This window comes from Lissotriton helveticus, chromosome 7, assembly GCF_964261635.1.
Source record: "Lissotriton helveticus chromosome 7, aLisHel1.1, whole genome shotgun sequence".
NCBI classification, from domain to species: domain Eukaryota; kingdom Metazoa; phylum Chordata; class Amphibia; order Caudata; family Salamandridae; genus Lissotriton; species Lissotriton helveticus.
Genome location: NC_136068.1, coordinates 1,701,810,239 through 1,701,831,507, shown reverse-complemented (window position 1 = coordinate 1,701,831,507; position 21,269 = coordinate 1,701,810,239). Strand labels below are relative to the sequence as shown.

General features: G+C 43.7%; 1 pseudogene; it reads left to right on the top strand.

Moving 5' to 3' along the window:
- Positions 1 to 21,269, top strand: part of LOC144769647 (IgGFc-binding protein-like) — a 1,000,379-nt pseudogene that overhangs the window by 604,850 nt on the left and 374,260 nt on the right.

Below are 21,269 nucleotides of genomic sequence, written 5' to 3'. Positions count from 1 at the left end.
AGATATTCACTCAGAAGGAAGAATTACTTATCATTTTCTATTAAAACTTCCAAATCGTGGCAAGTCAATGGTTTGGAGAACCTGACCATTGAAAAAGACAAAAGTAGTGCTGAAAATCTGTTGATAGGTTACTGTTGTAACTTTTCATTTGTAATATACTCTCTATGCATTTTTCGTACTATGTTATTCCCCTTCTAATTAAACCTTTCTCTTCAATACTTAATTCTGAGTATATTCTCATAATGGCAGACAGTCTCTTCTGCTTCCTAACAGTAAACAGTGCCAACAAACTGGTGATTGTGCTCTTCACCAATACCCATTACCCATTACTTTTTGAAAAAAGGTATGTTTCTTAGAGTGATTGTGCTTGTGAAAATTACAGCATTGTAATGTTTGTGCCTAACCATTTTACAGCTTGGTGAAAAGGTTGTGTCCAGCGACTGTACAGAGGTCTGCACTTGCGGTGCTTTTGGTGTCCTGTCCTGTGCAAGTTTGAGCTGCACCATTAACGAGAATTGCGTTATCCAAGATGGTGTCGCAGGATGTGTCAACAAAGGTACACACCCATCGTTATGTTCTTTTTAGTGGGTTTCCTTTACCTGGCTAGTCCTTTGAGTTCATTAAACAGCAGCAACATTATCAAAAAATGAACCCATTTATGAATCCCTGTTATGAATCCCTGTCTCCTTCGCCTTAACAAATTTGCATGAAACTAAAAATATCAAGTGGAATGCAAATGTCAAGTAGATCTATGAAATGGTGGAAAAGTTATTAACAAATCAAAAAATTCCTCCACACCCTTTTCAAATCTTCATGAAAATGGAAAATCGTGCAACAGGCTTTTAATTAACTAGCTAAAAGCCTGCCGAAGTTCATCAATTGTTATTAAACGGCGCCAGTGAAAATGTTTTTGCTCTCTTTACTGTTGTCCTTCTTTGCTGGTTCTGAAGACACTTGACAAAGTAAGTGAATGCTAAGCATAGTAACTGTGTGCCAGGTTTCATGCAGATTAATTATGCAGTGCTAAAGTTTGACTGAACTACTCTGAATAGATCGGCACACATTTTAAAATACCAAGTCTGAGCAACAAATGCTAGCCTCTGTCTAATATTGTGGAAATTCATAACACAGTTCTAAATTTATAGGCACATCAAACAATATCCTTTCAATTATCTCAAACAGATTTAAATCAAACCTCAAAAAGAACACTTTCAGTCTATGTTTTAAGTTCATGCCAATTTGGTTTTAAACCAAGTAGGAGTTTTTGCTATAACAGAAAGCAATAATATCATATGCGTGCTAAAATCGGAAATATCCGGTGGTAAATTTACAAAGATATTCCTCCACCAGAGAGTCACTTTTTGCGATGCTCCATTGGCACTGTGCTCTGCTCTATATTTACAAGGTGGTACTAAGCCTTGTAAATATGGTTCTCCTCAACACAGTTTTCTGAGGAAAAGGGGTGTGCAATGGGTGTTGTTGTGGGGGTTTCCACGCAACGCCCATTGCTTTTTGCCACTGCTCCAGATTTACAAGGATCTGTAAATCTGAGGGGCTCCAAAAAATTACGCCTCCCCAAGGGAGGCATAAAAGTGGCGCAATGAGGAGAAAGACTTTTATTTCTCCTCTTTTCTTGCTCCTACTATGTGTGCTGCAATAGAAGGAGCAAAACGCCATTGATTTTGTGCAGGCGGTGTTATTTCTGCACAACAACAATGTTAGAACTGGGGGTCTCTAGTTGGCAGAGGTAGGTACCACTGTCCAAATAGGGACCCTTGCTTCTAGTCAGGGCAAGGAGATAACCCTCTGAGATAACCCCTGCTCACCCTCTAGGTAGCTTGGCATGAGCAGTCTAGGCTAACCAGAGGCAATGCGTAAAGTATTTGTACCAACACTCACAGTAACACAGTGAAAACACCACAAACTGACTCCAGAACAGTTTAGAAAAATAAAGGTATTTTTAATCTAAATTACACAAGACCAAAACGACAAAAATCCAACATACACAGTTCAAGAATATGGTTTCAAAAGAGTTCTTAAGGTTGCGTTAAAATTCTTCAAGTTGCGGTAAAATCAACCACAGATGCGTGAAAAGTTCACAGTTGCGTCACGTTTACTCACAGTACCTTTTAGTTGCAACAAAGTTCCAAAAGCAGAAGCTGGTGCAGTGGAAAACAAGCGATGCGTTGCTCCTGAGACCCTGGGGAGGCGATGCGACAGCCCCGCTGCAGCAGCGGGCGTGTTGCGACGAATCCGGTCTGTATGGGGAGGAAGGCCACTTGTATGGATTCTGGTGCGTAGGTTCCGTAGGAAGTCTGTTCTCGCAAAGGCACGATGCGACGATCTCGAAGGGGCTGCGACGATCTCCGGGGCGACGATGCGCGGTCCAGCGGCGATCCTTTCTCTCGCAGCTCCTCGATGCGATGATTCTGCGACGACACTCGCAGCGACGTGATGCGGTCCGCAAGCAAGCGGTGCGGCGTTCTCACCCAGCGACGACAGGCTCTGCGACGATGCTCGCAGCGATGTTCGTTTCTCCCGCACCGGTCTGGTGCGTCCCGCAAACGAAGGATCCGACGTCTCTGGCAGCGGCGTCAGGCGCTGCGACGATCTTGACCTCCGTAGCGGCGGGAAACTTCTCGCACTGTCGGGGATGCGCTCCGCAAGCAAGCGATGCGACACTTTTCAGTTTCAAAAGTCACTCAAGCTTAGTTTCAAGCTTCCCAGCACAGGTCCAACCTCCAGAGGCCCCACAACTGGATCAAGCACTCTAGGAGGGACAGAACTCTCTCAGCAGAGTTCAGGGAAGCTGGGGGTGAAGTCCTTTTGTTCCTGGGACTTCAAAACAGGGAGCCAGCTCTTCTCATGCCCTTGGAGATTCCTTCAAGACAGGGGACACAGCACACAGCAAAGTCCTTCCCCTCTCCTTGGTAGCAAAGCAACAGGTCAGTCCAGCAGAGCAACAGCAGGACAATCTTCCTTCTTCAGTTTCAGCTTTCTCCTTGGCAGAGGTTCCTTCTTGATTTCCAGGATGATCTAATTTTCTGTTGTCAGGGGTCCTGTACTTATACCCCTAAAGTCTTTGTTCTCTCTGTGCATGTGGGCCCTGAGCCCGGTCTGAACCAGTTCTGGGAGTTTCCTGAGTACTTTGTTTTGCTGGCTGCTTCTTTCCTTTCAGAGTGAGGGGCAGGGTCCTCAGCCGCCCAGCAGGGGGGTGGAGCCAGCATTGTGGAAGGCAGGCAGAGCCCTATTCAGCCCAGGTGCTAACTCCTCCCACTACTCCAGTTGCAAATGCAGTCATTCAGCCTAGTGCTGACTCATCCAGGGAATTCCCTCCTGGGGAATTCCCCAGCCCCTGTCACTCTCAAACCCGACAGTCAATACACAAACAGGCCCAGGCACACAGAAGGGTCAGACAAGAGAACAGCAACTTTCTAAAAGTGCTGTTCTCAAACACAGGATTTAAAAACAACCTTTCCTAAAAGATGTGTTATTAAATTCTGAGTTCAGGGATACTAGATACTTATGTCCTATCTTGTTCCTATGGGAAGAAATGCTGTAACCACTGTAGCCAGCATCCCCCATGTTAATCTATGGAGCAAGATAGCCTTACAATAGTGAAAAACGAAAATGGCTCTAATTCACTACCAGAACATGTTACCTGCACCAGTACATGCTCTACCTTTCACATACACTGCACCCTGCCCAGGGGGGTACATTGGGCCTTCCATAGGGGTGGCTGATGTGCACAAAAAGGGAAGGGTTAGGCCTGGTCAGTGGGGACACTGACCAGGAGGTCATGGCAGTTCTAAACTGCCCATAGGCACTGCAGTGGCAGGCCCGAGACACCATTTTAGAGCTACTCCTGTGGGTGGCACAATCAGTGCTGCAGGCCCACTAGTAGCATTTGTCATCACCAGCCCTGGCACACTCAGTGCACTTTACATGGGACTTCATGGTGATACAAATATGCCAAACATGTATATCCAATCAGATTAACACTTTACGTAGAGAGCATATGCACTTTAGCACTGATTAGCAGTGGTAAAGTGCGCAGAGTCCTATTGCCAACAGCCACGGGTCAGGAAAAATGAGGGAGGAAGAAGCAAAAAGTTTGAGGATGACCCTGCAAAAAGGGCCAGTTCCAACAAACAATCATCCCTGTAATCCATTCCACCATGGAGAAAGAGTGTCTCTGTTGGCGCACACCTGCTGTTTTGGCACCAGCACAAAGTAGAGCACAGTGGTGCGCTGTATTCTTGTGAATACAACACATCCCTGCTTTTTTTTAAATAATGCAGCATGGTGCAGCAAAACTGTTGGCAGTGCCAGACTGCATCCTTTAGTTGTAAATGGTTTTTAACACCTTAGCTGCCGGGCCTCCCACCCCCTGTGGCTGTTTGGGCAGTTAATGCTTAGAGCTCTATAACTTTTATTCCACATAAGGTATCATTGTCGTTATTTTCATCTTTATTTCCTTACAACCTGGGGAGTCTAGAGGTATCTAGGGTATGTGGATTCTCCCTGGAAGTGACTGAAAAAATGTGTCACAATATAGCTAAAATTGGTGATTTCTGGGAAACATGGGAATCAATTGAAATAAATAAATATTAAAAATGAGTTGTAAAAAAGTGCAATTTGTGTCTATGTTTTCATCTGTAACTTCTTACTATGGCAGATTTAAAAACAAAGTATACTGTTACTTCCACTCGGCCCTTCTGGTTGCGATGATATGTTGAGCTTGTAGCTTCTCCAAGAGTCAGAGGTACCGAGGTACCTAGAGCCAACAACTGAGCTGCACTTTACAATGATTTTTCATTGTGTACCGACTATCCAGCAATTCATATTGTCAAATATGAAGAATTGAAAAATGGTATGAAGAAAAACTCTGTATTTCTGAAATGTACACCAGATACTCAATTTAGGATCAGTGGTTGTTTGCACATCTTTGAATTTATGGGCACCGATGTAGGCATGTGTTTCAGAGGGCATTTTGGAAAATGTCTTCTGTGTTACACACTTACTTGCATTTGAAATATACAAACATAGAGCTATTCAGTTGGTAATAACAAATGTTCTACTATTTTGTATTCCCGCATATCTCCCAATAAAAATAGTTCCTCACATGTGCAGCACAGCCTTGTGCCTGCAACATAAAGCACCCCAAAACTTGACCTAGGAGACATCATATTTCACACAGAAGAATGCATGTTTTTTTACAAGGTGGCTAGGTGTAGATTTTGGCCCCCTGCTCAGCCTCCAGATAGGGGAACCCACCAAACCAGCACATTTTTGAAAACTATACACCCTGGGGAATATAAGGTCGGTGACTTGCGTGGTTTTAACCAGGTTATTTTACCCAGAATCCCCTCTAACGCTCACTTTGGAAAAGACCTGTAATCTGCAGCCAGCCACACATTTCCTACCACACAGAGTTCCCTCAAGTCTCCCGAAAAAAATGTGGGTAGGCCAAGTGCAACATAGACACATCACATTTTTCCACTGAAAAACAATGTGTTTTTTTTGTAATGTGGGTAGCTGTGGGTTTTAGGCCCAAGCTCAGCCGTGACTAAGTGAAACCTGCCAAGACAGCACAATTTTAAAACTAGACACCTGGAGGTGTCCATGGTGGGATGACGTCTGGCTCCCACTAGTTTTTATTACACAGAACCCAATGCAAAGGTCAAACTTTGCCTTAAAAAACAAATTTTCCTTGCATTTCTGTGAGGAAGAGTCCTGGAAAATTATTGCCTCACTTGTGCGTGTAGACCAAATGCCCGCGACATAAAAGGGTGCAAAATGCAACTTAGACGCATAACATTTTTCCACCGAAAAATGAATTTTTTTTGCAAAGTGGGTAGTTGTGTATTTGGGCCCCAGCTCAGCTGAAACCCAGGGTAACCTAACAAACAAGAACATTTTTGAAAATTAGTAACCCAGGGCAATATGGGGGGCGTGGGCGGGAGTTGAGCTCTGTGGCTCTTATTTTTTGCCCTGAATCTCAAACTTGCCTAAAAACACAGTTTCTGCTACTTTCTGTATGGGAATGTTATGGGATCACCGGGCCAGCACAAATTTCCTACCAGGTCTCCTGATAAGAATGCTAACTCACTTGTGTGGGTTGGTCAAGTGCCAGCGACAAGGAAGGGTCCAAAAGATATTCTGGAGACCTCAAAGTTATCAGTCAAAAATCATCCAGGTTTGATAAAGGGGGCACATTCCTTTTTGGTCCGTGACTCATCGTCCATCTAGGAAAACCTACAAAACTCAGAAATTACTGTAAACTCAACACCTGGGGGGGTCCAGGGAGGTATGGCTTGTGTGAATCCCCCACATTTTTTTACCCAGAATCCCCTGCAAGACTCAAGTTTGGCTGAAAAGCCACATTTTCCTCTAATTTCTTTGTGGTAAAGTTGGGGAATGGCTGGACCAGCACAAATTTCCTATCACCCAGTATTCCCCAGGTCTCCTGATTAAAATATTTCCTCACTTGTCTGAGTGGGCCAAGTGCCAGTTACAGGGAACACCCCAAACTTATTGTGGAGACATCAATGTTATCTATTACAAAACAACCTAATTTTGCAAGGGGGTACCTAGGTTTTTGGTCATAGGCTTGGCAGCCATCTACGGAAACCTAACAATCCCAGACACTTCTGAAAGCTAGACACCCAGGGGAGTAGATAGAGGTTTGGCTTGTGTGGTTCCCAAACATTTGCTTACCCAGAAAATCCTGCAGAGATGTTGAATATACCACTGTTTGATCTGCTGATCTTGTCGCAAACCGCTCCTTCCCACCATGTCAGGACGATGCGTGCAAGGTCAAAAATGGCCGCCACAGAAAATGGAGGGTAGCCTCCTAAAATGCTGTGCCCTGTTACAGGCCTTCAGACACCTGTGCCACATCGGCTTGGTTGCGGGGTTGCCTGGCACAACAGGAGTGCCTTCATTTTTGTTCTTTCCACCTTTGTTGCCTCGATGGGGAACTCTAAGGACTGGATTGATTTACTGGTCAGCAATGGTATGGCAGGATGGCGATCCTCGCAAATACAGGCTGGGGTGACTTACATGCATCTCACCAGGTTTTCTTACCCAGAAACCCTTGCAAACCTCAAACTTTGAGTAAAAAATCAATTTTCCTTACATTTCAGTGATGGGAACTTCTGGAATCTGTGGGAAGCAACACATTTCCTACCACCTCTCATTCCCTGAAGTCTCTGATAAGAGTGATACCACACATGTGTGGGTAGGGCTAGGGGTAATGACATGGACACATCACATTTTTCCACTGAAAACTGACCTACTTTTTGCAAACTGCTCACTGTAATTTTTGAAGTCTAGTCAGCCAGCACTTAAGAAAACCTAGCAAACCGGCACAATTCTAAAACCTTGACACCAGTGAATATCCAAGGTGAGGTGACTTGCATGACTTGCACCAGGTTTTCTTACCCATAAGCCCTTACAAACCACACACTTTGACTAAAAAAGACATTTTCCTTACATTTCTATGGTGGAACGTTCTGACATCTGCAGTGAGCAACGAATTTCCTACCACCTAAAATTTCCCCAAGTCTCCTGATATAAATGGTACATTACTTGTTGGGTTGGACTAGAGGCCAGGACACTTAAGGCACCAAAACCCAAAATGGACACATCACGGTTTTCCACTGAAAACTGGCCTTTTTTGCAATGTGGTTAGCTGTGGGTTTCAGGCCCTAGCTTAGCTAGCACCTAGAGAAACCTAGCACACCTGCACATTTTTTAAAACTAGGCACCAGGGTAAATCCAGGGTGGCGTGACTTGTGTGGCTTTTATTATGCTGTATTACCCAAAAATACCCAGAAGTTCTTGCAAACTTTAAACTTTGACTAAAAAAATAAATTTTCCTCACATTTGGAAAGTTCTTGAATCAGTAGGGAGCAACAAATGACAGCCACCTACTATTCCCCCAAGTCTCCAGTTTAAAAACCCTAGTGTGGCTGGGCATAGTGCCAGTAACAGAAACAAATCAAACCAAGGTCGATAATATTTTTATTGGGACACGTGGGGGAAAGCTGGTTGGTAGGAATCTCGTGGATTCCTGATGTTTCTGGAAGAATACATCCTAGAAATGCAATAACATTTTAGAAAACCTATGAGGTTTGCAGGGCAATGTGGGTAAAAAACTTAATGGAATCCAGAAAAGGCACACTAATTAATTAGTGAAGTGTTGATATTTTCGTTAATATTGCACACATTTTTCCCCCACAGTGTCCTCTGAGAGTTTGATTGATCATTGAGTAACACATAGTTATGCTTTGGGCAATGGTATACTTGGCACAAGGGTGCCTTAGAAATACAAAAGGTTGAAATCATTGTGTGGCTTCACAGTGGTGTAGATTGGCTTGTTTTCTTTCTTTTTTTTTATCTTTATGTCTCTTTTCTATTTTTTAGTAGGAAGATAAAAGCTGTAGTGTGGGGTTATGTAAATGTGGAAGTTGAGCTCTTTAAAGACTCTTTAACCTAAAGAAATATTTTCTCAAACATGTAAATATGTGACTTCTTGATGTATGAATAATGTTTTTGTCATCTTTTCATGAAAACCTCTGGTATGTTTCAAATTGAAGCCCACAAAGAAGGGCTAATCTCCCGAAATGCACTGGACAAGAATCAAACCACAAGAATATATTGAAGAATTATTTGTTGTTTGTTCAGTATGAATATGTGAATATGTGAATATTAAATGCTTTAATGAATTATTATTAATAATGTATGTGTACATTATACAAAGGAAATCGCAGGAGCCACAAAAGGCACTCCACAGTGCACTGTGCTGGGTGTCTAGTTTTCATAAAATCCTGGGTTTGGTAGTTTTCGCTGAGTGGCAACCGAGCCCAGGCCCAAAAACTGTACCTACCCTTTTTGTTGATGTTGCCACATCGTGTCTTGGACCCTGCACTTTTGCAAGTGCTAGGCCTACCTTCTCAGGTGAAGTACCATTTTCATCAGGATACACGTGGGAACTCTTGGTGGCAGGATATTTGTGGCGACCCACATATTCCAGTACTTTGAGTCACAGAAATATGAAGATAAAGTGTGTTTTTAGCCTATGTTTGAAGATTTCCAAGGCTGCGGGGTGAGAAAACCTTATGGAATTCATGCAAGGCACACCATCCTGGAGTCCTCCTGGTGCCTATTTTATGAAAATATCTGGAGTTGGTAGACTTTCTCTCGACAAAGGGTATTCTCTGGCAGAGAAAGACAGAAAAGACAAATATCACTGCGCCACTATCTACTACTCAGGTTTATATACATACTAGTTGGATATGGCATGAGTGAAAAGTTCAAAATGCTAATTTGATCAAAAAAAGATTTAAAGAAAATTGAAACCTGGAATTCACTACAAATAAGATAATTATTTAATACTAAATGTTAGACTCACAGCTCATAAGCTGTAAAATCACAATATGGCACCATCACATTACAGGCCATATACACCTTTCATACGTCACACACACAAAACAATTCACACTGTCAGCCACGGGCCTAGCAAATTAAAATACCTACATAAACACACAGCCCCATTTAAGTGCCCATCACTTTCATATGCTCACAAGACTGATACAGCAATCCCACTGCCTGGCAGCTGCTGAGAATGAGGGCAAGCGTTAGGCTGCCAGTGAGTGTAGTGATCAGCAGCAAATCACTAAACACAATGCCAGCCAAACTTTAGTTCACAAAGACACACCATCAGTCAGACACACTGCCAGCCAAATGCCAATTCAGAAACAGCAATCATACTGCCAGGCAGATGGCAGAATATGTGGACTGGCAATTCGGTGATACTGTGTGTATAGTGTCTTGCTGCTGGTCACTACACACACACTGACAGCCAAACGCCAGTACACAAACCGCTTGTCAGATGCCAGCCACACACACTGGCAGTCAAACGCTACTCAGACATCACCATGAAGGTCCACACCACTTTCAGTTCCCAAAAAATCCCACAATGAACAGATTGCACAAACAAATCTCAGAGAGGAAAACATAAAACATCCAACTTAAAAGAGCAAATTTATTTTCAAATAGAAAGTACCAACTTATTGGCAGAATATTAAATGCCAAATCTGACTGCATATACACCTGTAACTAAGCACATCGAACTACTGCCAACTAGCCATCAAAACAGAAAAGATATAGTAATTCAGACCACAGTCAGTTCCCTTTTTCTGTTATGTTATGTTATGTTAAAATTAACTTGTAAAGCGCACGTTCACCAGGCGGTTTCTTGGCGCTGTGAGCAGAACGGTAGCAGTACCAAACAGTGAGTGAGAATCAGTTGTAAGCGTGGGAGAAAAGCCAGGTTTTGAGTAATTTCCTAAAATGAGTATAGGAGTCCGCCATGCACAAATAGAGAGGAAGGGCATTCCAAAATTGGGGGGGCCAAGGTCGTGTATCTAAGGCCACCATGTTTCTTCTGTTTAAAGGAATGGGAGACCAGCAAGTTTTTGTTAGAGGAATGTAGGTCACGAAGGGGAAAATACAGCTAAATGTTTAAAGCAATAAAGGCAGGACCACGTCGTGACAAGGCTTTGTGGATGGTACAGCCCAGCTTAAACAAACTGCTTTGGGGTATGGAAAGCCAATGAAGGCTTTTCAACAGTGGTTTCACATGAGAGTGCTTTGGCTGCCCAAGAATGAGTCTGGCTGCCTGGTTCTGGACCCGTTGAAGGCAATGTAATTGGTACGCAGGTATACCAACGTACAGGCAATTAGCATACTCAATACACGAAATAACCAGGGCAAGAACCACTTGGGTCAGAGCTTTGGTGGAAAGGAATCTGTTAATTTTTGAATTCTTCTAGATGGAAAAAGCCTGCTGAGACCACTGAGCTGACCTGGGCCTTCAGGGTAAGATCATTGCTGATCATGATTCCCAAACTTTTTTACTGAAGGGGTCGGGACTGGGGGGGATCCCTAAAGATGGGGGCCAGAAGTTAAGATTCCCACGGATTGACCAAGCCACCAGTGAGAATCAACTCAGTTTTATCTGGGTTTAGTTTAAGTTAATTTGCATTCATCCAATTTATTTATTTTTTATTTAATTCATTTGTATAGCGCAACAGCTACCCAACAAAGGGTTTCCCGGCGCTAATGATCCAGTGATTTGATTAATTCAGGTCTTTAGATGTTAAACAGCCAGGTTTTTAAGGCTTTCCTGAATTTCATGTAATTTATTTCATTCCGTAGTGTCAACGGGAGATTATTCCAGAGTGAGGGTCCGAGATATGAAAACGATTTGCCTCCCATTCGAGTTAACCTAATTTTAGGAATCACAAAATGGTTAGCCGTGGCTGATCGAAGGGTTTGAGATGGGCGGTAGGGATGTACAAGATTTTGTAAATATTTTGGGGCATTGTTTGTAGAAATCTTATGCATAAAGCATAGAGATTTAAACTTAACCCGATTCTCGATTTTCAGCCAGTGCAATTCCCGGATGTACTTGGAGGTTGGTGTGGAGATGGGAATTTTCCATAGTAGTCTTGCGGCTGCATTTTGCACTGTCTGTAATCGGCGGGTTGTAGCCTTATTGGCCCCTAGGTATAGCACGTTGCCATAATCAAGTCTGGAGGTTATTAGGGCATTAATTACTGTTTTCTGAGTGTGTTTGGGCAGCATCCAGCACATTTTTTTAACCACTTTATTATTGCAAAGCAGGTGGCTGAAGTCTTCACAGCTTGCTGATTAAGATTAAGCGATTCTTCAATGATGACACCTAGGTTGCGGGCCGATTTGACTGGAACCGGAGGGGTACCCATCTCAGCTGGCCAATGTTGGGGTCCCCAAAGCTCTTTGTTCTTACCTAAGATGAGTAGCTCGGTCTTCTCGCCGTTGAGCTTGAGAACATTTTTTCTCATCCACTCAGCAATCTTACTTAGTCCGAGTTTTAATAAAGAGGGGTTGTCAGACTCCGAGGATGATAAAGAGAAGATGAACTGAGAGTCATCAGCGTAGGAGAACATAAGTAGACCAGTCTCTTCTACTATTTTGGCCAGCGGGCTCATATAAATGTTAAAAAGCAGCGGGCTCAAAATAGAGCCCTGAGGCACTCCATGTTTAAAAGTCATAGTATCGGAGCAAGCGGATTGGGAGAAGACTTGGAATGTACGCTGTTCCAGTAGGGATTTAATCCAGTTGCAGGCTGCGCCACGGATGCCTATGGAATAAAGTGTTTGTGCAAGAACGGAATGTGACACAGTGTCAAATGCTGCACTGAGGTGGAGCAGCACCAAAGCTACCGTTTCTCCCCGGTCCAGCATTAGACGGATGTTTTCGGTTACGCCTAGCAAGGTTGTCTCCGTAGAGAAACCTGTGCGGAATCCTGATTGATGGAGGGGTAGTAAGTCATGAGTGGTTATGAAATCAGTAAGAGACCTATGGATGTGTTTTTCTAATATTTTTGCAAAGGTGGGCAGCAGAGAGATAGGTCTGAAGTTGGAGGGCAAATTAGGATCTGCTCCCATTTTTTTTAGCAACGGATGAATCATCGCGTGCTTCCACTCATTCGGCACAGTTTCTTCCTGCAAGGATGTGTTGAGAAGATTGGTGATTATGTCCAGGGCCCCGTTACTAAGTTTTTTCGGAACTGAACAAGGTAGTGGGTATTTGGGCGAGCCAGATTTAATAGTATCTAGTAATTTACGGACCATATCGAGGCTAAGCTTCGACCCTATTCTCTTAGAGGATAATTTGTAAGCTATTTGAGGTCTTAAGTCTGGTTCACCCTCTGACCTATGTCCACCTAACCTTTTATCTTTCGGGCTCAGTCAATGACTCCTTAGTCAATAAATTGCTTAACAACTCACTGTCTATGTCATAAATTCCGCCAGCCTGGAAACAGTTCAAAATTCTTCCTCCACTGAAAAACCTGTTGGCAGACCCTAAGGTACTGTCTAACTACATGCTAATTTCCCTGCTCCCTGCTCAGTCTAAGCTACTGGAGAAGTTTGTCAACTAGCAACTTTCAAGTAATTTTGAGTCTAATACCCTTTTGCACCTGAGTCAGTCAGGCTTCAGACCTAATTTTAGTACTGAAACGGCCCTGCTCGAGGTAAAAGAGTATATCAGGGATACCCTCAACATGAAGGGAGGCTGTGCTTATCTTGCTACATCTATCAGCAGCCTTCAACACGGTTCCTCACACAACACTTTCAGCCCGCCTCCAGTCAGTTGGACTGGAGGGTCAGTCTTTGAAATGGCTGCACTCCTTTTTAATTGACAGAGGACAGGGGGTTTGGACGCCACCTTTCCTCTCTGGGTCAACAGAGTTAACAGTGGGACTTCCTCAGGGTTTGGCACTGAGCCGCACTCAGTTTAATATCCATCTTACTCCAATGGCGGAATCCTCTGGGATGAAAATAATTTCCTATGCAAATGACACGCATCTACTTTGCTCCTTCAAAAAAGGGGAAGAGATTGGCACTGGACTTAATAAAATTGTGCCTAGCTGCTATTTTCCATTGGATGGCCCTTAACCAACTGAAGTGTAAGACGGATATGACCGAAGTTTCATTCTTCGACCACAATCTCCCCACAGTCTGGCATAGCTTTTGGCCGAAGGGGGCTCATCCTCTAGGCCTGCAATCAGAAGTGGTTAAGCATATGGGGGTCACGTTCGAGAACCTCCTGTTCCTCCAGCTCCTGCTCAGTTTCGAATACCTTAACAAAAAACAGAAGACAAGAGGAGTCTGGCAAAACAGGAACAAGTTTTTTTAATTAAACAATGCGGTTGGTAGAAGAGTTAAAGGTACCAGGTCTGAGGGCTGCCTCAATTTACATTGGGTTTGCGTTATTCTTTTATACATGTTCACATCAAACCATAAACGTATCCAGCGCACAATATATGGTGAGGAATGTTTGTTCCTGCCTTAGAGTCATAAATTAGTGGTCAAATTGTTACTATAGGTGGGTCTTAACCTTGCGTAGACACAGTGTGGCCAGTGGTGAATGTGTCTGTATTTAAGGCGAGGGGAGCGCGCGATCACTTCATGTGCTGGGTCCTGGTTGGCTATGTGTTACTAACTCATTTGGCATCTTACTTTATTGTGTTTTCAAAGCATGCGTACCCACTCTGGCTATGTGTGCTTTAGGGGCTATCTACCATGAAGAACTCGGGGTTCTAGTCAATTTCTACTAGTATACAAGAAGTATAACTACAGTGATTATGAACTACTATCTACACAAGGAGAGTTGCAGAGTAGGAAAATACCCTTATGAGTGGTTGGATTCCCATCAAACACTTAACCTTGATCAGACTTATCATCTGGGTTTCCATCCTTCCATCCACTTACCTTCTTGATCATAGAGGGGCCAACTGTGGATTATATCATAAAGGGGGTCTAAAAAAGACACCAAGATAAGCCAAATAGGTATATATGGACCCTGTAGAAGTGGTCCTTTCCAAAGGTGTAAAGTGGGAATATTTAGTGCAGTGCAAAAAGTGTAAGTGAAATTTAAAAAGGATTTATACCAGAGAAATATCTTTATTAGGATGCCTGCTATAGTCCTAGTTAAAAACAGTGCATAAAGGCAGTTTCATACATCACTGCCTATTTATATGGTCAACATGTTTCAGTGTTAGGGAATGTTAGTCCCTGGCTTTCATCAGGACCTACTCTTTAGTTTGCAACTGCATATATATTCAATGTGTAATAGGTGCAACAAATTATATCAATGAGGATTGGCCCTAATATGGCCCTATTTTCTCCCAACTATACTGCCTTGTGGGGCCAACTGTTAATCCCTATGCATGGTATGGAGGTGAGCTCACCCAGTGTCCTTTGTTCCTCTGGACCGGAGTGGAAATTCGGGATCCCCCTGCAAGGGACCCCCCTCTCCTTTGGACCACAACTGCTAAATCTCAGCATGGTGGTGGGGCCCGCTGTCCCTAGCTTGTGGCTGGGGTCACTACGGTTGTGCATGGCCTGATGAACTGGTGAATTTCTTGTTGAATATTGGAAGGGTGTGGCAGGGTGATTTGCTTTTGGAAATCAAAAATGGGAGGAAGAAAAGAGAACCCGGGACCTTTGAATGCAAAAGTCTGCTGGGGGACGATGAAAAACCAGGACTTCGTCAGCAAATCCAGGATGCCTGGTCACCCTGGTGACACCCCCCAAACTAAAGGCTTGAAACTTGAAACATCATACTGGGGCCTCACAGCTTACTGGCTCTTTGTATGTACGCTGTGGATAATTCAAGTTTTACCATCCGAGGTCTAAGGGAATTCTGCTCCCCGCCACCAAGGCTAGCTTAGTTTTAGAACCTAAAGGGGCCTCCATTAGTGCAGAGGCTTGGAGCTTTTGGAGGAGCTGTTGATACTACATGCCGTGAAGGAAATATAGGTCCCAGACATCATTCCCTGTCTGCGGCAGAGATCACCCCCTGCTGAAAAAACCCTCTGCTGACCTGACGGACCTCAAGAATTACAAAATCCATTTCTCTGCTCCCCTTCTGTTGCAGGGATTCTGCACAGATACAGAACTATGCACAGGAATATGGGACTTTGGTGTATAGGGACTTCTTACCACCTTAGTACCCACATACCCAGAACCGACTAGCTATAGTGTCTCACTTGCTCTTCTACTCACTCATAGAGAAACAAATGATTAGACACTCAAGAACACAATACTCCCAAATCTCTCCGGAATTACGGTAACAAGACACACCCTTTCGCTCACACTCTGGTACTTGTCCACAGTAAGATCTGACAGAGACACAAAACAGTTTAAAATATTTATTTTAACTAACGTGCCCAGACATGCAGTATACATGCACAACAAGCAGGAAAACGCATGGTACAAATATAGGCAGCATAGCAGCTAGTCCATATATCAAGAAGGGAGATGTCATCATGGGAAGACAATGGAGAAAAGACTATAGTGCCCCTTGCTAAGAAGTATTATTATATAATAGAAGATCTCTGTGCTTTGTCAGCAGACCCCATACCTAAGCGTATAGATCTACATCATAGGTGCTGTCTCGCCCTTCTCCCTGGAAAGGTCCCTCTTCAAGTGTGTGTCCGATATTCCTGTACCCCATTAAAAACCCAATACAATGTCCAAACAACAGCTTCATCGGTATGTTTTGTCTAAGAGGTAAGGTCTAGCCAGAACAAAATAACAAGGGGCATTGTTGTTCGACCTTGCACATAATGTTGAGTCAAAATCCCAGGAACATGCTGAGGGTGAACACAGCGATGAGTTCTCATGTGAAAGTCGCCATTGAAATTATTGCAGAAAATAAAGACGTGTAGTAACATGTGCAAAGCAGCAGGCCAGCTGCAACATGCCCATGCTACATTAGTGAAAAATGACAATGTCCCTATGGGCCACGTGACACCCTCACCTTGGCCAGAGCGTTAGCCCTAAACGAAAAACAAAAATCAGAGGTAAGCAGAGGCAAAGCGCTTAGTCAAAGTCCAATTGGTGTAATTATGAAGCCCAAAAAATAATTTTATAATGTAACAGTATAATGTTCAAAAAGTTTGCAAAGTGGATGCGTGAAAAATTCTATCCAGTCATAATTAGTTTTCAAAGATATTTTACTGTTTCAGACTCTACAATACTCACTGCAGCTAACTTCCAAGCACAAGTCCATGACTGCAGTTTGTCTGCCCCTTTAAACCTACATGAAGGCAGTGGTGATTCGGCAGCAGCTCATACACCACCTGAGTCTGCCCTGCACTGCAGCTCGGTTGCACATCGAATTGAGCTCATTGACTCCTTATCACCTGAACCTAAAAATCTATCTGATCGGTTCCTTGCCTCCCTAGAAGCCCGACATGAGTCCTCCATGGCGCAAACACGGGCTTCATTTCTCATCATAATTCTTTCAGTGCTGTGCAAGTGGGCAAGGACTCAGTTACGCGCTCGGCCATACGAGTCCTTTCTCGATCTCATTGACATCCCTACATGCAAAACAAGACCCATTTGCAATTGCCTTATTATGGTAATCACAGAAAATGGACCTTCAGATCGATTTAATTCAAACTTTGCCCCCAACTCAAGCCGATTTGGGCTCTAGGCTACTTTTTCTCAAAAGGTCTACAGGGCCTCCCGATGGCATTCATTTTTGTTCCTGATCCCCATTAATTAATAAACTTTCTTCCCTTCCAGAAATCCTGGGCTCGCTTCTGGACAGTGTGAAGCTCCACATTAACAGCAGTGGGAAACCTAAATGTATCCAAAAGGCTCAAATCGGGCCCCCCTCTAAACAGCGTTTGTGCTCTGCAACTATAGACACATCACCACCAACAAGAAGAACTACTGTTTTCCCTTTGGAATAAGATCTAAAAAAGGCAACTTCCTCTCCTCTTCAGTCAACACGGACCAGCATTATTGATTCTAAAGCTGGCTTGGTGACTCTTAGCGCACGCAGTCCAACGACCACTCTATTAGCCACCACGCAGCCTGGATATGCTGACCTAGCTCCTTCAAATGTTCTTCTGTCGCCCTTCAATCACCCAACAAAACTACCAATGTCTAGAAGGGATAATAAGTAACTTAAAAAAAATTAAAAAAAACAACATCTTGTAAAACGGAGATCTGGGCTTGATGGGGTAGGGGTTATTACTAAGCCAGACTCTGATGAGAGGGGGCTCACACACTTTCCTATTTTCAATCAGGATTTGAAAATAAAAACGAAAATCCCTGATTCCAGGGTGGTTATTACTGATAATATTGATTCCATTGATAACCCTCTGGCATTCATTCAGGAAGCTCCTAAGGTGATCTCCTCGGCCCCCGGTGCTACCGAATTGTATTCAACCCTCTCGAAGCCCTTCTTCGTCAACTAAAATCAAGGGGATACTCCTGCAAGGTCAAAGTTTGGGCAGGCAAGACATTACAGCTCAGCCTTCAAGGGAAGCCCCACACATACGGAGTGGTCCTAACAAGTGCTCGTAATACCGCGGTTCCAGCTTCTTGACTGGCCCCTCTCTGCGACACACAACAGGTGACCCGACCAAAACTCTTTGGGATTATCCGCACCAAATGCCAATGCCTTCTGAGTCTCAACTTTTACAGGCCTTGGTTGGGCAAAGACAATGAGAGGGAAATCATTTTCTAACTGATGTCACATCTCTCTACTTTAAGGCCCCTCTGCTTCCTCCTGATACAGTTGGGAGACAGAATTATAAAGGTCCTGAAAAACATGCAGAACGTGTTTTCTTTACTTATTTTGCTCAAAAGGACCCAGTCGACATTCTCAACAGAAACAATCTTCTTCGCTTATGTAAGCACGTCCCGGTGCTCACTGGGATAACCTCCTCTGATCTTATAGCAGTCAAGTTTGCCTTAATATCAGGCAAATGGACTTCGGAAGCATCTGTTACTACGTGGACACGAGAATCCCTAAGGGACTCAATTATTGGGGAAGCCAGTTTCTTTGAAGACTGGGGCATAGAACTCTAGGTCCCCCCCAACAGCAATACCCCCTCGTTCTTCTTCAGTGTGAACTAGCAAAGTATTACACAAGCGTCCTGAAAGGGTCACGGGGTGCAACCCATGACTGGCTGCCAGATGCAGCAAAAGCGGACAACTTTATTAACATTTCATACAACAACAACCAATGTCTGGTGAGCTGTAAATCCATCTTTTCTACCCCCATAATATTCACAGCCCCCATGTGCATTCCCACCGAGAGCCTCCAGCCCCCTGCCTCCAGCAGTATTCTTCATAATGGCTCAGTTAAGCGGTCAGACTCTAAACTGACAATTGTCCTCTTGGAACGCGGCCGGGTTAAAGTCAACCCTTTCATCCAAATCTGTAGTGGACTGTTTGAGCAAAAGCGATATCATCTGCTTTCAAGTGACTTGGTCTTTGTCTCCATCACTTTTCTATGGCTATAACAAATTCTTTCAACCAGCATCCCGGCCTAATTCTTATGGCAGACCTTCCAGGGGTCTCTCCATTTTCATTAAACATACTTGCAAGATTGCAGCTACCCCCCTATATCTGAACCCCTTGGCTGGGCAAGTTTTATTATTCACAGGTCTTTCAACTCCAATCAGGGCCTACCCTCTTCTTTTAATCAACTGCTATCATAATACAGTCAAAACATCAAAGTCATTGGCAATAGCTCTTTTGATCAAGCTTCTGGAACAGCTCTTACTTGTGTTCACCTCTGCTGAAGGTTTGTTGTTAGGAGATTTTAACATCGGGGATCTGGGACTCAACGATCATTTAGTCACCAAAACTAAAGGTGCAAGAAGGATGTATGACGTTACAACGCATACTTTTACTCCGCATACCATTACAACGCGGTATTTACAACGAATACCGTTACAACGCATAGCGCTTAGAGGTGCTGGATAGTGGTAAGTATAATTTTCTATTCCAACTCCAGTCCCCGTGGACACTAGGGAAGGTGTTGGATAGAAAATTAAACTTATTCCCTATCCTAGAGCGCCCCCCAGCGCAATGCGTTGTAATGGTATGCGGAGTAATGGTCGCGTTGTAGTGGTAGTGCGGAGTAAAAATTGCGTTGTAACAGGTGTATACCGTGCAAGAAGCCATGAAAACTTTATTAACTCATTACAATCTACGTTTTGCGAAGCAAATTACATTGGCACAAGATCCCAGCGTCCATCTATAAGCAACATTCACAAATCTTTCGACCATTGATTATATTTTTTTAGCACTATCTCTGGCAGGCCAATTAGTTTGAGATCCCCACTCGTACAGAGTGCGACCATAACCCTTTGGCTATATTAATGGACTTGCAAGTTCCTGTTGCTGCCGAAGTAACTGAAGTGGGCCATTCAATGCAGATCGAACTCCACACTATAGTCAAAAGAATCAAATGGGACTCTTTAGGTGCTGATAAGGTGGGCACTTGGCTCAATAATAATTCCAAATTTCATTCAATACTCTCCCACAACTCACCATCATAGGTGGGATACAGCTATTTTAAAATTAAGAGACCTTCTAACGGGCCCTGAAGTTCATCACAGACACCCCAGGCCTCCCCAGTGGCGGATATCCAGCCTGGGTTTAGTCACCCAAAGTAGAGCCCTAAGGAGGGCCGTGCGTTTGCATAAATCTAATGGTACAGAGCTCACTGCCAATAATATGGCTTTATTACGTAAAGCCTACAAAAAACCAATATGGGAAGCTAAAAAGCAGAAAGAACAGAAGGACTAGCTAAAAATATTTAGTCTGTTAAAGGCAAAAACCTGACTCACTTTTGGGACCATATAAACAAACTTCGCTCTTCCAACAAGAGCCGGGGGAACGCGGTTCCTGAAGAAGCCTGATCTCAGTATGCGACTCAACAATACTGCTGTGATATCCTGGACCTCGCTGAGGGTGTAATCAGAAATTCTGCGGATATTACGTTGATGGATACCCGTGAGCTGACCACCTCGGCCCAGGTTTGCAAGCTTCTGAAACCTATGAAAAATGATGGTGCTCCAGGGCCTAACGGCCTTCCATCTGCTGTATTCAAATGTGCGCTGGAAGAATAGCCTAAGCCATTACTTCTCTTATACAACTATGCGCTCACTACTTTTCAGATACAAGATTCATGGAAAGGCTTGATCTTATGCCCAATTCTTAAAAAAAGAAGATCCTTCCCTTCCAGCTAACTACCGACTCATAGCCCTATTAGAACTTGAGGCCAAGGTTTAGGCCCGGTGTCTTCTCAAGTTACTAGAAGAATGGGTTGTGTAAAATAAAATTTTACAATACTTTCAAACTGGGTTACGAGCTTCTGCCTCCACCATTAACAACATCACCACCCTAGCCATTCTGAGTCAACAAGCAGTGCAAAAAATCAGCTCCCCCTTTATTGCTACTTTATAGACTATATTGACGCCTTCTATAAAGTGTCTCGTAACACTCTATGGAGGAAATTAGACAAATGAGGGATCCCATGGAGCCTGCTCGGAGCCCTTATCTCCTTGCATAAGAACACATTGGTGCGAGTTAAAACTGGCCCCATGACTGTCTCTGCAAAAATTCCAACATCAGACGCCCTAAAACAAGGATGTGTTCTTGCACCCCTCTTGTTTAACTTCTACACCGCCAACCTGGGGAGATTCCTGGAGAAAAGCAGCCTCCTTCCACCAAAATTGGGCCTCGCAAAATCGAATTTACACATTCTGCAATATGCTGACAACATTGTCATAATGGACCAGGCCAAGTCTGGCCATGTGTAAGCTCAACCAATACAGCATAGCTATGCTCTTAAAATTAACCAGGATAACACCAAGGTCCTGATTTTTGCTCGCTGCA